This window comes from Oryx dammah, unplaced genomic scaffold (assembly GCF_014754425.2).
Source record: "Oryx dammah isolate SB20612 unplaced genomic scaffold, SCBI_Odam_1.1 HiC_scaffold_12, whole genome shotgun sequence".
NCBI lineage: Eukaryota > Metazoa > Chordata > Mammalia > Artiodactyla > Bovidae > Oryx > Oryx dammah.
The window spans coordinates 37,948,550-37,965,994 of record NW_024070196.1 but is presented as its reverse complement, the minus strand read 5'-3'; the positions used below and the strand labels follow the sequence as shown (position 1 = coordinate 37,965,994).

The window sequence follows — 17,445 nt, the reverse complement described above, 5'->3', positions numbered from 1 at the left end:
TACAATTATATAGTGGACAAGGCAAATAGATTCAAGGGATTAGCTCTGATAAAACTATGTGTCTGAGAACTATGAACAGAAGTTCGTGACGTTGTACAGGAGGCAGTGATCAAGACCATCCCCAGGGGGGGGAAAAATGGAGAAAGGCAAAATGGTTATCTGAGGAGGTCTTACAAATAGCTGAGAAAAGAAAAGAAGCTAAAGAAGAAGGAGAAAAGGAAAGATATACCCCCATTTGAATGCAGAATTCCAAAGAAAAGAAAGGAGAGATAAGAAAGCTCTCCTCAGTGATCAGTGAAAAGAAATAGAAGAAAACAACAGAATGGGAAACTCTAGAGATCTCTTCAAGAAAAATAGAGATACCAAGAGAACATTTCATGCAAAGATGGGCACAGTAAAGGAGAGACATGATATGGACCTAACAGAAACAGAAGATATTAAGAAGAGGAGTCAGCAATACACAGAAGAACTATACAAAAATGATCTTCACAACCCAGATAATCATGATGGTGTGATCACTCACCTAGAACAAGACACCCTGGAATGTAAAGTCAAGTGGGCCTTAGGAAGCATCACTGTGAACAAAGCTAGAGGAGGTGATGGAATTTCAGTTGAACTATTTCAAATCCTAGAAGATGATGCTGAAAGTGCTACACTCAATAAGCCAGCAAAATTGGAAAACTCCACAGTAGCCATAAGACTGGAAAAGGTTAGTTTTCACTCCAGTCCCAAAGAAAGGCAATGCCAAAGAATGCTCAATCTACCACTTATTTTCACTCGTGCATCTCACATGCTAGCAAAGAAATGCTCAAAATTCTCCAAGCCAATCTTCAACAGTACATGAACTGTGAACTTCCTAATGTCCAAGCTGGATTCAGAAAAGGCAGAGAAACCAGAGATCAAATTGCCAACATCCACTGGGTCATGGAAAAAGCAAGAAAGTTCTAGAAAAACATCTATTTCTGCTTTATTGACTATGCTAAATCCTTTGACTGTGTGGATCACAAGAAACTATGGAAAATTCTGCAAGAGATGAGAACACCAGACTTCCTGACCTGCCTCCTGAGAAACCTGTATGCCGGTCAAGAAGTAACAGTTAGAACTGGACTTGGAAAAACAGACTGGTTCCAAATTGGGAAAGGAGTATGTCAGGCTGTATATTGTAACCCTGTTTATTGAACTTATATGTAGAGTACATCATGTGAAATGATGAAATGGATGAAGCACAATCTGGAATCAATATTGCCAGGAGAAATATCAATAACCTCAGATATGCAGATCATACCACACTTACAGCAGAAAGTTAAGAAGAGCAAAAGAGCCTCTTGATGAAAATAAAAGTGGAGAGTGAAATGGTTGGCTTAAAACTTAACATTCAGAGAACTCTGATCATGTCATCTGGTCCCATCACTTCATGGCAAATAGATGGGAACAATGTAAACAGTGAGAGACTTTGTTTTCTTGGCTCCAAAATCACTGCTGATAGTAACTGCAGCCATGAAATTAAAAGATACCTGCTCCTTGACAGAAAAGTTATAACCAACCTAGACAGCATATTAAAAAGCAGATATACTTTGCCAACAGTGGTGAGTTTAGTTAAAGCTTTGGTTTTTCCAGTAGTCGTGTATGGTTGTGAGAGTTGGACTATAAACAAAGCTGAGTGTGGAAGAATGGATGCTTTTGAACTGTGGTGTTGAAGAAGTCTCTTGAGAGTCCCTCGGGCAGCAAGGAGATTCAATCAGTCCATCCTAAAGGAAATCAGTCCTGAATATTGATTGGAGGGACTGATGTTGAAGCTGAAACTCCAATGTTTTGGCCACCTGATGCGAAGAACTGACTCATTTGAAAAGACCCTGATGTGGTGAAAGATTGAAGACTGAAAGAGAAGGGAACAACAGAGGATGAGATGGTTGGATGGCATCGTCAACTCAATGGACATGAGTTTGTGTAAACTCTGGGATTTGTTGATGGACAGGGAAGCCTGGCGTGCTGCAGTCCATGAAGTCACAAGAGTCACACACGACTGAGCGACTGAACTGAACTAAAGGTCTGTATTAAAAGTGCTCATATTCTCTACTGGATTAAAGTTTTTCTGTTGTTGTTGTTGTTTTTCCTGTGCTTATTAAAACATATTAGTTAATCATATATTTCTGACCTTCTATATATTTCTTTATCTCTTTCTTGTTTATCATTTCCTTTGAAACTCATATTAAACACATTTACTACTTTTTTCTTGTTTTAATTCTCTGTGTAACTGTATTTTTTATGGTCAATGTGAAAAATCTCAGCCTTTTAATATTAGGAAGGATAACTCTTGTCATTATTGGTGTATTTCAGTTCTATTTTTGTCATTACATTTTCATCTTACTCTTTTTTGTATTCTTTTTCTTCTCTCTTTTTTGAAACAATCAATTTTTATTTATTCTCACTCCCCTATATTAATTATTCTTCAGTGCATTGAAAATTGTGAAGTCCAGTTGTTGTATTTTAGTAGTTGTCTACAAATTTTAGATTTCATAATGGGGTCATGTTTATCTTAAAAAGGTTAAAATTTATTGTGTCTAATTTCTTTATGCATAAAACAGAAATTTTTTGCTTGTTTTTCTTTCCCTCTATGTTAAGTCTTCTTATTTTACAGTTTTCTAGAATTGAACTCTATGCCATTCAATGAAGAACGTTATGGATGGTTTACAGGTGTGAAGAAGAAAGCAACCACTTCTTCCAGCAGGGGAGTCCATTCAGGGACTAACTGCGGCAACTGGAGCATCCAGCTTTCTGTTGGCAAAAAGTTTTGTCCTGTTACTCAGTTTTAATTTAAATATTATGATTTTCTGTTTATGCATTGATGTGAAAAAGATGAGTAACACAAGCCTAAAATCATATTTATATCTTTAATTTTTATTCCCACATGATTACATTGAATAATTATTAGATTTGCCATCAGGATATTCAAAATCCTTGATTAACATTGTTCTTTGCCTAACCCCTTTGATCTGACTTAATTTTTATTTTTCAAGAAATAGAATATTAGGAATTTTTACATAAAAATGAATGAAACCCAGCCTAAGTTTGCTTAAATAACATAGGTTATTTTACAAACCATTTAGGATAGATGGGTTTTAGATGCAGCTTGATAACCATGTTGGATTTCTCAGCTTTGTTTCACAGCTTTGAAATTCTTCTCATGTCCACAAGGTGGTTGTTGTCATTTTGTGGGGTAGTATTTTCTTATTTTTAAAATAAGTAATAAATATATTTCTCTTTTGAATTGACTTATGAATATCAGTTTGACCCTCATTTCTGTAACAATGTACTGTGACTAGGTTGAATAAATTGTTAGACATAGGGCTTCTCTTAACAGTTCAAATGATAAAGAATCTGCCTGCTGTGCAGGAGACTCCGATTGATCCCTGGGTCAGGAAGATTCCCTGGAGAAGGGAATGGATACCACTCCAGTATTCTTGCCTGTAAAATTTCACGGACAAAGGAGCCTGACAGGCAGTCCATGGGGTTGCAAAGAATTGGACATGATTGAGTGAATAACTTTCACTTTTTCAGTAATGGTCATTGCTATTTCTACATGCCACTATTATCTTAATTTTGCAGGTGAAAACTCAGGTAAAGTTTACAAAGCTAGAAAGTAGTGTTGCAAGAATTTGAAAAGAGGTGGCTTCATTCCAAGGCCTTGGGTATTAAACATTATATTACCTATTATTTCCTCTCATGTTAGGAAAAAATATGATAAAAATTTCTTTAATTTTCTAGAGTCCATATATGATTACATTATAAATAATTAAAAATGATATTAATACCAAGTATGAGGAAACTTCCATACTTCACAGTCTCAAGGTCCCACCACCGAGTCCTTTTTTGAGTATATACTGACCTAGATCACAATTTTCGCCATGTGACCAGGGCAAGTTTAATCCATCAGAGATTTTCATAATCACTTCCAATTAAGGAGGCGATGACATTTCTTTTCTCATTCCAGCCTAAGGCTACACTCCCAACTCTCACTCTGTTAGAAGACATATTCTTCCAGATAATTGAGAATGGGGATATCATGTCCCTCAGGGATTACATCATGCACTAACCACTTGTTGTTGTTCAGTAGATAAGTCATGTCTGACTCTTTGCAACCCCATGACCTGCAGGATGCCTGGCTTCTCTGTCCTCCAGTATCTCCCTGAGTTTGCTCAAATTCATGTCCATGTCCATTGAGTGAGTGATGCTATCTAAACATTTCATCCTCTGCCAGTCCCTTCCCAGATTCTGTCTAACCATATGCATTGAACAGCAGCAGGAGTAACAACAACAAACATAATATTTGCATAAAAGTACATATCTATCAGTCAGATGTTGTCATCATTAATGCCATATGTGGGATGATGACAGGCTGATAAAGTGCCTATAACTGCTCTCTTTAAGGCTAAAGTCTGTTCATTGAACGTTCTATAGGCAACTGGTTGAACATAAACAAGCACATCCTTTCTTTGAGTAATGATGGTCAGGGCTAAAAAGCAACACTGCTTTTAGTTTAGTGGACATAACTGCTAAAAATATGCACCCAATCTATCCTACCAAAGAGAAAATTAAGTTGAGTTCTATTTGGCTAATCTTTTGTTTGGTCTTCAACAACAGAAACTGTTTACCTTATGTTTGCATAACTGAATCTCTCTCAGGCAGGGTTACAAGATCAAAAACTTACATAATTGTATATTAAGTATATGATTGTCTACTACTAGAAAACACAATTGCAGGGACTGTCATCAGTTCAGGTCCTCAAGGCAGCAAAAGCCAAAAAAACAAGAGATATATTGGAAGGATATCTGTGAAGCATAAAGATGTGAGGGAACTAATATAGCTAGAGAACTTCAGACACAGCCCAGTTTTGACCCCTGTGAAGGGAGATGGGAAAGGATTGGATTGGAAGAGTGTCAGGATGCAGTGCAGCACTGGAAAAGTCTTGTACTTGCACCTTTGTCAGACAAAACTCAATTGACTAGATTTCTGTGTGCCTATTTTTCAATTCTGTTCTGTCCACTGATCGATTCGTGTACCAATACCATGCTGTCTTGAGTACTGCAGCATTATAATAAGTCTTGAAGTCAAGTAGTATCAATCTTACAAGTTAATCCCTTTTTTAAGTATTGTGTTGACTATTCTAGATCTTTTGTCTTTCCACATAATACTTATAATCAGTTTGTTGATAGCAACAGAATGATTCAGTGTTTTGAATGGGGTTGTGTTAATGTATAAATCAAGTTGCAAGAAATTGACACCTTAATTATATTGAATCATTCTATCATTAATGATAGATGAACATCAATGATATGTCTACTCTTTTAAACCTTTGATATCTTTTATCAGAGCTTTATAGTTTTCCTCATATGGGACTGCTGCATATTTACAGCTAAGTATTTTCTTCATTTTTTTGTGTGCTAATGTAACTAGACCAGACCACCTGACCTGCCTCTTGAGAAATCTGTATGCAGGTCAGGAAGCAACAGTTAGAACTGGACATGGAAAAACAGACTAGTTCCAAATAGGAAAAGGAGTACATCAAGGCTGTATATTGTCACCCTGCTTATTTAACTTATATGCAGAGTACATCATGAGAAATGCTGAACTGGAAGAAACACAAGCTGGAATCAAGATTGCCGGGAGAAATATCAATAACCTCAGATATGCAGATGACCCCACCCTTATGGCAGAAAGTGAAGAGGAGTTAAAAAGCCTCTGGATGAAAGTAAAAGAGGAGAGTGAAAAAGTTGGCTTAAAGCTCAACATTCAGAAAACGAAGATCATGGCATCTGGTCCCATCACTTCATGGGAAATAGATGGGGAAACAGTGGAAACAGTGTCAGACTTTATTTTGGGGGGCTCCAGAATCACTGCAGATGGTGACTGCAGCCATCAAATTAAAAGACGCTTACTCCTTGGAAGAAAAGTTATGACCAACCTAGATAGTATATTCAAAAGCAGAGACATTACTTTACCAACTAAGGTCTATCTAGTCAAGGCTATGGTTTTTCCAGTGGTCATGTATGGATGTGAGAGTTGGACTGTGAAGAAAGCTGAGCACCGAAGAATTGATGCTTTTGAACTGTGGTGTTGGAGAAGACTCTTGAGAGTCCCTTGGACTGCAAGGAGATCCAACCAGTCCATTCTGAAGGAGATCAACCCTGGGATTTCTCTGGAAGGAATGATGCTAAAGCTGAAACTCCAATACTTTGGCCACCTCATGAGAAGAGTTGACTCACTGGAAAAACTCTGATGCTGGGAGGGATTGGGGGCAGGAGGAGAAGGGGACGACCGAGCATGAGATGGCTGGATGGCATCATGGACTCGATGGACATGAGTCTGAGTGAACTCCGGGAGTTGGTGATGGACAGGGAGGCCTGGCGTGCTGCGATTCATGGGGTCGCAAAGAGTCGGACATGACTGAGCGACTGAACTGAACTGAACTGAATGTAACTAGTACTGTGTTTTTAATTTCAATATTCAATTGTTCATTCCTAGAATGTGGAAAACAAATTCAGTTTAAATAATAACTTGTGTATTGTAACCTTGCTATTTTAATTGCTTTTTAGTTCTTGTATAGCTTTTATTTCTTTTTTCTGTCCTATTGCATTACTAAGACTTTCAGGAAAATGTTGAGTATGAGTGATGAGACAAGGCACTCTTGCTTTGTCAAGTTTGATGATAGGGAGAAGGCATCTAATTTCTAACCATTAAGCATGATATAAATGGTGAATATTTGTAGATGTTCTGTATCAAGTTGAAGAAATTTCCTTTGCTCCTAGCTAGCTTAGAGTTTTTATCATAAATGAATATTGGATTTCGTCGAATACTTTTTCTACATCTATTAATATGATCAAATTACTTTTATTCTTTTGTCAGTCAATGTAATGAATTACATTAATTGATTGTAGAAGGCTGAAAGCTTGCATTTTTGAAGTAAATCCCTCTTGGTTATAGAGAATAGTTCTGTTTGTACATTGTTGGATTTGATTTGCCAATAATTAGTTGATGATTTTTACATCTATGTGCATGAGAGATATTGATCTTCAGTCTTCCTTTCTTATAAAGTCTTTACTTGATAAAGTAGTCTTTATAGAATATATTAGAAAGCATTCCCTCTGTTATTTTCTGCATGTGATTGTAGAGATTTCTTCATTATAAGGTATAATTTCTTCATTATAAGGTATAATTTCTTCATTAAAAGCTTTGTAGAATACATAAGTAAAACTATTTGGGTCTGGTGTTTTCTTTCTTGGAAGTTCATAAACTCATTGTTAGAAATAGACCTATCCAATAATTTATTTCTCCTTGAATGAGTTTTGGTTATTTATATCTTTCAAGTCATTGGTTAATTTTACCTTAGTTATCAAATGTGTAGACATAAAGTTGTCCATAATACTAATCTATTGTACACTTAATAGATAATATATGCTATGTCCACTCTTTTAAATATAGAGGCACAAGACAACAGAATAGAAGGATGTGCAATCATGTTCTCCAGTTAGAACTCCAAAATTACAACTAACTACTGAACAACCATCAACAGGACAATGTTGGATCCCACCAAAAAAGGAACCCTGTGTCCAAGTGCAAAGGAGAAGCCCCAACAAGATGGTAGGAGGGGCAAAATCATGTTTAGAATCAAACGCCATACCCACCAGAGATGCTCAGAGGGCTTAAACGAAACCTTGTGCACACCAGGACCCAGAGACCCCACAGAGACTGAGCCAGACCTGCTTTAAGTGTTTGAATGTCTCCTTCAGAGGCACAGGCCAACAGTGGGCTGACATAATGACAGGGGCTTTGGCTGAAGCATACCTGGGAGACATGATGTGTGAGCCCCACCATACAGCCACCAAACAGACAATGCAAAAATTGAAGAAAAATTATACCAAAGAAGTTCTTAACACTGTTGCAGAATTTCTAGGGCCCACAATAGATTTTCCAACCTGGGGATCTGGCAAAAGGACTGAGAACCCCCAGGGAATTTGACTTTGAAGGCCAGTGGGATATGATTTCAGAATTTCCACAGGACTGGGGAAATAGACTCTTGGAGGGAACAAACAAAACCTTGTCCATTTTCATTCCATTCCCAAAGAAGGTCAATGAGAACGAATGTTCAAACTACCACACAATTGCACTCATTTCACATGCTAGCAAGGTAATGCTCAAAATCCTTCAAGTTAGGCTTCAGCACTATGTGAACTGAGAACTTACAGATCTACAAGCTGGATTTAGAGAAAGCAGAGGAACAGAGGTCAAATTGCCAACATCCATTGCACGGTAGAAAAAACAAGAGGAGTCCAGAAAAAAAATCTACTTCTGATTTATTAACAATGCTAAAGGCTTTGACTGTGTAGATCACAACAAAGTGGAAAATTCATAGAGATGGTAATACGAGACCACCTTATCCACCTCCTGAGAAACCTGTACATAAGTCAAGACAGAACAGTTAAAACAGGACATAGAACAACGAAGGTGAAGGTGAAGTCGCTCAGTCGTGTCCTACTCTTTGCGACCCCATGGACGGTAACCTACTAGGCTTCTCCGTCCATGGGATTCTTCAGGCAAGAATACTGGAGTGGGTTGCCATTTCCTTCTCCAGGGGATCTTCCCAACCCAGGGATCGAACCCAGGTCTCCTGCATTGGAGGCAGACGCTTTAACCTCTGAGCCACCAGGGAAGCCCATAGAACAACGAACTGGTTCACAATTGGGAAAGAAGTATGCAAAGTCTGTATATTGTTACCTTGCTTATTTAATTTCTGTGTGGAGTATGTCATGCAAAATGCTGAGCTCTATGAATCACAAAGTGGAATCAAGATTGCAAGGAGAAATATTAACAACCTCAGATATGAAGGTGATACCACTCTAATGGCAGAATGAGAAAAGGAACTGTAGATCCTCATGTTGAAAGTGAAAGAGGAGAGTGAAAAAGCTGGCTTAAAAAATTCAGCGTTTCAAAAACTAAGATCAAGGTATTCAGTCCCATCACTTCATGGCAAATAGATGGAGAATGAATGGAAACAGTGACAGACTTTATTTTCTTGGGCTCCACAATCACTGTAGACAATGGCTGCATATGTGAAATTAAAAACTGCTTACTCCTTGGAATGAAAGCTATGAAAAATCTAGACAGCATGTGAAGAGCAGAGACACCACTTTCTGAACAAAATTCTGTATAGCCAGAGCTATGGTTTTTCCAGTAATCATGTATGATTGCACCATAAAGTTGGACCATAAAGATCTCTGAACAACTAAAAATTGATGCTTTTGATCTGTGGTTCTGGAGAAGACTCTTGAGAGTCCTTTGGACAGCAAGGAGATCAAACCAGGTAATATGAAAGGAAACCTACCCTTAATATTCATTGGAAGGACTGATGCTGAAGCTTCAATACTCTGGTCACCTGATGTGAAGAGCTGACCCATTAGAAAAGACCCTGATTCTGGAACAGATTGAGGGCAATCTGTGAGGATAAGGGAGTGACAGAGAATGAGATGGTTCAGTTCAGTTCATTTCAGTCGCTCAGACATCTCTGACTTGGCGACCTCATGAATCACAGCACGCCAGGCCTCCCTGTCCATCACCAACTCCCAGAGTTCACTCAAACTCATGTCCATCGAGTCGGTGATGCCATCCAGCCATCTCATTCTCTGTCATCCCCTTCTCCTCCTGCCCCCAATCCCTCCCAGCATCAGGGTCTTTTCCAATGAGTCAACGTTTTGCATCAGGTGGCCAAACTACTGGAGTTTCAGCTTCAGCATCAGTCCTTCCAATGAACACCAAGGACTGATTTCCTTTAGAATGGATTGGCTGGATCTCCTTGCAGTCCAAGGGACTCTCAAGAGTCTTCTCCAACACCACAATTCAAAAGCATCAATTCTTCGGCGCTTAGCTTTCTTCACAGTCCAACTCTCACATCCATACATGACCACAGGGAAAACCATAGCCTTGACTAGATGGAACTTTGTTGGCAAAGTAATGTCTCTGCTCTTTAATATGCTATCTAAGTTGGTTATAACTTTTCTTACAAGGAGTAAGTGTCTTTTAATTTTATGGCTGCAATCATCATCTGCAGTGATTTTGGAGCCCAGAAAAATAAAGTCTGACACTGTTTCCACTGTTTTCCCATCTACTTCCCATGAAGTGATGGGACCGGATGCCATGATCTTCGTTTTCTGAATGTTGAGCTTTAGGCCAACTTTTTCACTCTCCACTTTCATTTTCATCAAGAGGCTTTTTAGTTCCTCTTCACTTTCTGCCATAAGGGTGGTGTCATCTGCATATCTGAGGTTATTGATATTTCTCCCGGCAATCTTGATTCCAGCTTGCGCTTCTTCCAGCCCAGTGTTTCTCATGATGTACTCTGCATAGAAGTTAAATAAGCAGGGTGACAATATACAGCCTTGACGTACTCCTTTTCCTATTTGGAACCAGTTTGTTTTTCCATGTCCAGTTCTAACTGTTGCTTCCTGACCTGCATACAGATTTATCAAGGGGCAGGTCAGGTGATATGGTATTCTCATCTCCTTCATGAGATGGTTGGATGGCATCAAAGACTCAATGGACATTAGTTTGAGCAAACTCAGATAGATGGTGAAGGACAGGGAAGCCTTGCATGCTGTAGTCCATGTGGTCTCATTGAATAAGAGATAACTCAGTGAGTGAAAAAGAACAAAAATATTTATAATGGATACACACACACACACATACACACACACACATACATTTATATACATCTATATATACATCTATATATGACAGAATAGGACTTACATTGTCATATATATATATATGTATGACACAATAGCACTTAATTGAACACAATAGAGTTCTTACTGTATGACCATCATCATGTTTTCTGTTTAAGCATCATACAAATGGCAGCGATGCCACCATTTGGGTAAAAACTGGATCCTTCTCTAAGTTTTTCCTTAAATCTTAACTGTTTGGAGATACAGCTAGCGATTTGGGCTCTGTGCTTGCTGTCCACTGGAAGCAGTCTGCTCTATAATGGGCATCTGCATCACTGTGTAAGTCCTTCTTACTCCATGGTTATATACATATCCATCCCTTTTATCATCTTCTAGCAGGTATTAGCCAGTCCCTCAGTTGACTGGTCTGCTTCCTACCAAAGACAATGAATATAAAGAGAACTCTAAAATCTGCCTGGGGATCACCCTGTATTTTCTCAGTTCCCTCACTCTCCCATTCTGTCCCAAAACTACTTATTCTTCCTTAACTTCCCCATACAGCATGCCTGTTCCTTACCTTGGCTCATGGTTTAGTGTCCTGTTTTACTCAGAATACTGTGTACCTCAGTAAAGTTCTGCACATGTCCTCAACCCCTTATCCCTGATACATTTACTTATCTTTCACTTCTGACTCTATGATTTATTGTCCATACTCCTGTCTATTGGTATATCTAAAGTTCAACTTGTATGCTTGGTTCTATTCACTCTCACCAACTTAATAACAGATCTATATTATACTTGTCTTCAGTATTATCAAATTTTCCCTCTCTGTTTTGTCCTTCTTATAAGCAAAAAAGAGAAACTTGTATTTCTTCCATCAACATAAATCCTACTTATTCTCACTAAGTAGACCCCTCTGCTCTTCTTATAGAAAATATCTGCAAAGAATTGCCCACACTTGGTATTCACCCTAATTCCCCTTCCTTTTTCTTGTAAACATTGTGCAATCAGGTCTTTTACTTACAGTGGGACAAACACTACCCAAATGAATGTGATGGTTGGTCTTCCTGTCACACAGAGAATAACAGATGCTACTCTCTTGCTGGGAACACTTTCTGCCCTTGAATTCTTGGTACCACACCATGCTAGTTTTCTTCCCAGTCATTCTCCTTTGGTACTTCCTCTCCTTTTCTCTGAACTTTTCACACTGGAGTAACCCTGGCTCCATCATCAAACACATTTTTTACTACAGTTTCCTCGCACACACATTCCTCATTCCCCATTATTCTTTATTGTTCTCTGAAACATGTTTTGCAATATGACAAACTGTATGCTACTTGCTTAATTCTCATTGCCTATTTCCTTCTATTGTATTTTAAGCTCTGGGAGAAAAGCGATTTTTCACTCTGTTACTTACTATCTGTTTCTATTACCTAGAAAAATACCTGGGACAAGGTTGAAAGTGGAAGTGAAAGTGACTCAGTTGTGTCTGACTCTTTGCGACCCCATGGACTACACAGTTCATGAAATTCTCCAGGCCAGAGTATTAGAGTAGATAGCCTTTCCCTTCTCCAGGGACAATATTAATTATCAATAAATGTCTATTGAATTGAGACAGGCCTAAGACCTCAGACCCTTTGGTGCAAGATAAAACTTGCACCTGGAAAACCTCTCTTCAAGCTACAAAATATAAAGAAATTATATGAGACTAAAATTAGCTGTCTACATGTGCAGTTGGGGCAAATTTTGGACCAAAAACTACAAAGACTCAAAAACAAAAAATTCCAACTGCTTTTTCTACAGGCATGAAGAAAAAACTGGGTGTCAGGAGCAAAAGTAGAATACTGCTTATGCCCTTCTGCACTCAAACACGAAGGTAGTGGGTAAACCACCTAAGCCAACCCTCCATCCCTGGACATCCCTCAGTTCAGTTCAGTTCAGTCGCTCAGTCGTGTCTGACTCTTTGCGACCCCATGAATGGCAGCATGCCAGGCCTCCCTGGACATCATCAGCTCCCGGAGTTCACTCAGACTCACGTCCATTGGGTCAGTGATGCCATCCAGCCATCTCATCCTCAGTCGTCCCCTTCTTCTCCTGCCCCCAATCCCTTCCAGCATCAGAGTCTTTTCCAATGAGTCAACTCTTCGCATGAGGTGGCCAAAGTACTGGAGTTTCAGCTTTAGCATCATTCCTTCCAAAGAAATCCCAGGGCTGATCTCCTTCAGAATGGACTGGTTGGATCTCCTTGCAGTCCAAGGGACTCTCAAGAGTCTTCTCCAACACCATAATTCAAAAGCATCAATTCTTCGGTGCTCAGCCTTCTTTACAGTCCAACTCTCACATCCATACATGACCACAGGAAAAACCATAGCCTTGATTAGACGGACCTTAGTCGGCAAAGTAATAACCTACCCTACATAAGGAAGGAACTCGACCCCCCCCACCCCACCTCAGGGAGAAAACAAGGGAACCTGTTACTTGCTTTTGCTCCCACGTGCAGCTGGTAAGGGAAACCCAATAAAGCCTCGCTTGAATTTCTTGTCTTTCTTTTAGTCAATTGCCATTGGTTGGAGAGGCCAAGAGCCCTATTCAATATCAAACTCAATGACTATGTAAGGTGGCTCTCCTCCTGAAAATAATGTCTCACATTTTGTCAAGGCAGTAGCAAATAATGACAATGAAGGTCAAGGGGTTAAGACAAACACAGAGGTCTATTGTTAAAATACAAGATTCATCTTTTGATTAACAGACATTGTTAATATTACCATAGTCTAGCTTATTAATATTACCATAGTCTAGCTTATTAATATTTTCCTTTATGGTAAGTGCTTTTCCAAACTCAAACTCATAAAGATATCATTCTGAGCAACCATCTAATCATTTTATTATTTATCTTTACATTGTGAGTTGTAATTTAGAATTATAATCTACAATTGTGAGCAGTGTGAATTAGGGCTCTACTTAGTTCTTTTTTTAATTTTTTTTTTGGCCAATATATTTCATACTATAAGATATATTTCTTTTTCCAAATGTTATACTTTTCTATCTTTGTCACTCACTTAATAACCTGCAATTTCAAAATAAGTTTTTAAAAAATGTGTCCTGGTTTTTAAGCCTTTCTCTGCAGAAGGGATGTTCAAAACAGACATGGTAATGCATTGTATGAATATCATAGTTTAACTTTTGCTTCAATATCTATGATTTTTCACTATGTTTTCTTGTTAGCAATATAAAAATATTATAATACAGAAAAGTATTTTAATAGTATGTGTTTTATAAATTGTGAAGCTTTATGATCTGTTGCAGAGAAGCAATGACACCCCACTCCAGTACTCTTGCCTGGAAAATCCCATGGACAGAGGAGCCTGGTGGGGTCGCTGAGGGTTGGACACAACTGAGAGACTTCACTTTCACTTTTCACTTTCACGCATTGGAGAAGGAAATGACAACCCACTCCAGTGTTCTTACCTGGAGAATCCCAGGGACGGGGGAGCCTGGTGGGTTGCCGTCTATGGGGTCACACAGAGTCGGACATGACTGAAGTGACTTAGCAGCAGCAGCATGATATGTTGAAATACTGAGTTCTATTGATCCAGACCCTGATAGCTCAGCTGGTAAGGAATTGTTTTGCAATGCAGGAGACCGGGTTCGATTCCTGGATCAGCTGGAGAAGGGATAGGCTACCCAATCCTGTATTCTTGGGCTTTCCTTGTGGCTCAGCTGGTAAAGAATCTGCCTGCAATGCTGGAGACCTGGTTTTGATCCCTGGGTTGGGCAGATCCCCTGGAGAAGGGAAAGGCTACCCATTCCAGCATTCTGGCCTGGAGAATTCCATGGTTTGTACAGTCTATGGGGGTCCCTAAGAGTCAGACATGACTGAGTGATTTTCACTTTCACATTGATCCAGACATTTTGCTGGGACCTTTGTTATGGTGAAATTTATGTGTAACTTTGACTAGGCTATGGTGCCTACTTGTTTGGTCAAGACTACTCTAGATACTTTTATAAAGGTATTTTGTAGATCTGATTATTAATAGAATCTACAAGAAGAAACTTTACCTGAAGGTTGCAACTAAAATCTTATCTGAGATTACAGACTGCTGACCTACTCAAAAGATTTCAGATCAAAACTGCAACATTAATTCTTACTTGAATTTCCAGCCTGCCCCAGACTGCCCTGTGGATTTGGGACTTGCCAGGTGTCCTAATACTATGAACCAGTGTCTTAAAATAAATCTCTTTACATGCACACACACACACACACACACACACACACTATTGCTCTCTACAAAACCTTACTAAGACACACTGCTTATATTAAATAGCAAGACTGAATCAAAGGGGTGAAAACTTATTCAAGACAGTAAAATATATGAGGTATAGGAAGATAAGAATTTTTAAAATCTTATCAGAGAGTTTTTTGTGCATTTTCTGATATCCCTTAATGTATACAAAAAGATTCAGCTTAAGCTTTGAAGAGCAAGTTATCTAAATATCAGTGAGATCATATCTTATGGGAAATTATTGTTTAAACAATTATAGCAGCAGAAGAAGATCAAGAATACTGAGAGAAAATCTTTATGTAAATATCATTTGAAGATAGTTTTAGAATTTACTATAATCAGATAAAGGGAGGTTGGACTCACCAACAAGAAAGACAATTTTGTTTATTTGTTTCAATTTTATGTTAATATTAAGCTGGAATTTTAAGCTTCAAGGAGCTCCAACCAGTCCATTCTAAAGGAGATCAGTCCTGGGTGTTCTTTGGAAAGAACGATGCTAAAGCTGAAACTCCAGTACTTTGGCCACCTCATGTGAAGAGTTGACTCACTGGAAAAGACTCTGATGCTGGGAGGGATTGGGGGCAGGAAGAAAAGGGGACAGCAGAGGATGAGATGGCTGGATGGCATCACCGACTCAATTGATGGGTTTGGGTGAACTCCGGAAGTTGGTGATGGACAGGGAGGCCTGGTGTGCTGCAATTCATGGTATCACAAAGAGTCGGACACAACTGAGCGACTGAACTGAACTGAACTGAACTGAAGTTGAAAATTTAATAGTTTTATTTTTAACATGTACTTTATCTTGTATAGACAGGAATCAAATTCACATTTTCAATGTATATGATCACTTTCATATTCATCAATTGTATCATTAATAAGCTACATAAAAAAGAAAATTTCATCAACTTAGATCTGTGAAGGTAATTTTTTAAATAGAAAAGTAATATAACATGAGTAATTAGTCACTATGTCAAGGTTAGGTTAAATTAAATAAACAATAGCAAATTATCAGCAGATAATTCAGAATCTTCCTTTTAAAGTCAAGACACTGAATAAACCACCAGAACTTTTTACCCTTGTTTTCTACATGTGTTAAAAAGCTAAACTTCCTAATATGCAATTAAGCCAGAAGTGAAGGTGACTGCTGGAAGGCCATTGCAGGTAATCAATGATGTCTATGTGATGAAATAATTTTAAAAGCATCAGGATTGCAAACACAGAAACAGTATACGCTTTTCTGAGTAAAATATCCAAATAGAGTTTCCAGCCAAGTAAAAGAAAAACCAAGATTAGTAAATGAGGATTAGAAAACGTGTAAAACAAAGTTGTTGATAGTGCAAAACAACAGAAACATGTGTTTCTATGTGTTATATGTGTATATGTGTCTATGGAGAAATAAACTTTAATAATATATAAACATACATTAAATTGTATTGTTATTCCAAGTGGTTGAGTTAGCCACAGAAATGAAACCCTTTATATAACAAATCATGCACATAGCTTAATTATTTGTCTATTAAACATTAGGAAATTTAGAACTGTGTATTGAGTGCTTTAGACAAAGAGGGAAGTGCTATTGATTCTTTTCTTCTACATCAGCTAGTAGGAAAATGAAAGTGAAGTGAAAGTTGCTCAGTCACATCTGACTCTTTGCAACCTCGTGGACTATAGAGGCCGTGGAATTCTCCAGGCCAGAATAGTGGAGTGGGTAGCCTTTCCCTTCCCCAGGGAATCTTCCCAACCCAGGGATAGAAACCAGGTCCCCAGCAGTGCAGGCAGATTCTTTACCAGCTGAGCCACCAGGGAAACAAAAGATATGCTAATAATCAAGAGTGGCCCCTCTTGGTCTTTAACTTTACTGAAATGTATCCATGCCAAGACTCTGCTACATAGAAAACTGAAGTGGCTAGATTAAATTATCCAATTCCTCTGAAGTGTAGTTTACATTTCTGCCTATTTCTGTTCTCTGTTGTATCAGTCTGGTTCTCCCATAATTTTTTTCTGTGTCATGAAAAATGAAAATTTATCTTTGACTTTCTGATTTATTTTGATAATCACTGGGGGGTGGGGTGGGCGGGGGGAGAAACAACGAATTCTAATTATCCTTGGTGGCTCAGATGGTAAAGAATCTGCCTGCACTGCCGGAGACCTGGTTTCAATCCCTGGGTTGGAAAGAACCCCTGAAGAAGGGAATGGCTAGCCACTCCAGTATCCTGGCCTGGAAAATTCCATGGACTGTATAGTCCATGGAGTCACAAAGAGACATGACTGAGTGACTTTTACTGAAACTGAATTATTAATAGGTCAAGATTTCTATCTTACTTGTGACAGAAAATTTGACCAATGTGGAAATTTAAAAGATTCATGTTGCAAGTTAATTTTTGTTGTTGTTCAGTCACTCAGTAGTGTTGGAAACTTTGAGACTCCATGGACTGCAGCACGCC

At 38.6% G+C, this 17,445-nt stretch overlaps 1 non-coding gene across 1 annotated transcript; it reads right to left on the bottom strand.

Moving 5' to 3' along the window:
• Nucleotides 1–8,635: 8,635 nt before the first annotated feature.
• On the bottom strand, nt 8,636–8,707 carry TRNAW-CCA. The gene has a single exon. It is a non-coding gene; the product is annotated as a tRNA-Trp (tRNA).
• Between the last annotated feature and the right edge of the window lie 8,738 nt (nt 8,708–17,445).